We start from the raw sequence: 963 nt of genomic DNA, 5'->3' as shown, positions 1-963 counted from the left end.
AAGAGCTTGAAGGGGCTCTGATACCTCTTATGAACAACAATGCCAAGCAACCAGAGCTTCCAGGGACTAAGCCACTACCTAAAGACTATACATGGACTGACCCTGGACTCTGACCTCATAGGTAGCAATGAATATCCTAGTAAGAGCACCAGTGGAAGGGGAAGCCCTGGGTCCTGCTAAGACTGAACCCCCAGTGAACTAGATTGTTCGGGGAGGGCGGCAATCGGAGGAGGATGGGGAGGGGAACACCGATAAGAAAGGGGAGGGGGAGGGGGATGTTTGCCCGGAAACCGGGAAAGGGAATAACACTTGAAATGTATATAAGAAATACTCAAGTTAATAAAAAAAATAAAAAATAAAAATAAAAAAAGAAAACGCTTCCATAAAAATGGGCTGTAGAGAAGCCTATAGAATATTTTCTTAACTAGTGATTAATGGGGGTGGGTCAAGCCCACTGGCGGTGGTGCCTTCCCTGGGCTGGTGGTCCGGTTCTATAAGGAAATAGGCTGGTGCCCACTTTGACAGCACATATACTAACATTGGAACAATACAGAGATTAGCATGGCCCCTGCGCAAGGATGACACACAAATTCGTGAAGCTTCCATATTTTTAAGAATCAACAAATGGGATCTCTTTGGAACTGCAAATGGAACTGCAAAGCTTCCCTAAGGCAAAGGACACTGTGGTTAGGATAAAACAGCAACCAACAGATTGGGGAAAGATCTTTACCAATCCTACAACAGATAGAGGCCTTATATCCAAAAAATACAAAGAACTCAAGAAGTTCGACTGCAGGGAGACAAATAACCCTATTAAAAATGGGGTTCAGAGCTAAACAAAACATTCTCAGCTGAGGATTATCTAATGGCCTAAAGCACCTAAAGAAATGTTCAACATCCTTAGTCATCAGGGAAATGCAAATCAAAACAACCCTGAGATTCCACCTCATACCAGTCAGAATG

The 963-nt window shown here is 43.6% G+C and overlaps 1 non-coding gene across 1 annotated transcript; it reads left to right on the top strand.

The window, feature by feature from the left end:
- The first annotated feature begins 509 nt into the window (after positions 1-509).
- LOC120097307 (U6 spliceosomal RNA) lies at positions 510-612 on the top strand. The gene has a single exon (XR_015639233.1). It is a non-coding gene; the product is annotated as a U6 spliceosomal RNA (small nuclear RNA).
- The last annotated feature ends 351 nt before the right edge of the window (positions 613-963 follow it).

The sequence above is a fragment of the Rattus norvegicus genome, chromosome 15 (assembly GCF_021556685.1).
Source record: "Rattus norvegicus strain SHRSP/BbbUtx chromosome 15, alternate assembly SHRSP_T2T, whole genome shotgun sequence".
Classification (NCBI taxonomy): Eukaryota; Metazoa; Chordata; class Mammalia; order Rodentia; family Muridae; genus Rattus; species Rattus norvegicus.
This window is presented reverse-complemented; position numbering and strand designations above follow the sequence as displayed.